The following is a 1400-nucleotide window of genomic DNA, read 5'->3' as shown; positions in this document are numbered from 1 at the left end:
GGGGTCACGGGGGACGAGGAGGGGCTGGGGTCACTGGGGGACTAGGAGGGGCTGGGGTCACGGGGGACGAGGAGGGGCTGGGTCCCTGGGAGGAGGTGGAGCCTGCACTGGCCGGGTGTCAGCTAACACAGGGCCTGCACCTGAGAAGCACCCCAGGGAGATGGGCAGAGCTGCATGCAGAGGGTGTGCTCGGAGCGGTGTCTTCAGGACTGGCCGCTGGTGTGATGCGTGAGCTGCCATGGAGGGAGGGTAAGCTCCAGGTGGGGAAGGAAGGTCTTTAGGAACTTCCCTGGAGCAGAGCACAAGGCCCGCAGATTAAATCCTGGGTGTGCGTCGGTGGTCGGATTCGTCGATAGCTTCAGGGCAACGGTTCTCGCTGTTTCCAGATCATGGTTTCATTCCTGCCAGTGGTTTTGCTCCAACAACTGTCAACGGGCCTTTGTGAGAAGTTTCTGTGAGATGTGAGATCCTGAAACGCCTTGGGTACTTGACCCTTGTAGGAAGCAGTGGCTCCAGAGCCCTGTTCGGGCCGATGCTCAGGGCCCGACGCTCAGGCCGCAGGGCTCCCAGCGCCGGCCCAGCCGGGGCACAGGCCCACAGGGGCCTCCGGAAGACCTGTCTCGAGCCCCGTGAGGGAGGCATCTGGTGAGGGGATTAGCCCTTTGGGCTGTGTGATTTAGGTTTGTTTTTGGTCTATACTTTTATTCTTTAATCTGCTGAATGGCTGGGTTGGTTATTTCACTTGGAGCTTTGTGTGGCTAATGGTCGGAATAGGATTTGAAGTTGAAAATGCAGCTTCTCTGTGGTTTGCTGTTGGTGTTGGGGACCTGCCCCCCGGTCGCTGTGCTTCAGAAGATGGAGCCAGTCTCCTTCGGTCCAACAGCTGATAGATAGTTCGCCATGGAGTCTCCTTTCCTGCCGGGCGTGCGCTGCTCCCCGCGGAGCAGACGGGGGCCAGGTGACAGCGCGGGGAAGGCGTGGCGAGGGCGACCGCCTTAGACGCATGTTCAGGGCATGTTCAGGACTGTCCGCTGAGTGAAGCGCGGCTTTCCCTCAGGGGAACGAAAACTCACCAGAAAACGGGCTCTAAAAGCCGAGGGGGAGGCTGGTGTATAAGGTGAATTCAGGGCTGGAGGGTAAGTGGGGTTTTTTTTGCAAACGTATCAATATTTGTTGGACTTGGCTACATTGACAGCAGATTCCAGATGTTTAGCAAGAAGTGCGCGAACAGCAGGCAGCTGCCCGAGACCTCCCTGCAGCCCGCTCTGGCCGGTGTTGCGGGTCCTGTCAGCTGCTCGGGGGATTCTCAGCAGGACCTGCCCGTCCTGCTGCTCAACAGAGAAGAACGGGAGCTGTTCAGTGCCCCTCGGTGACGTCCTTCCCCGCCCTGACCCGAAGGC

The sequence above is a fragment of the Myotis brandtii genome, unplaced genomic scaffold (assembly GCF_000412655.1).
Source record: "Myotis brandtii unplaced genomic scaffold, ASM41265v1 scaffold986, whole genome shotgun sequence".
Taxonomy (NCBI): domain Eukaryota; kingdom Metazoa; phylum Chordata; class Mammalia; order Chiroptera; family Vespertilionidae; genus Myotis; species Myotis brandtii.
The sequence above is the reverse complement of the archived record's forward strand: the minus strand, read 5'-3'. Positions refer to the sequence as shown.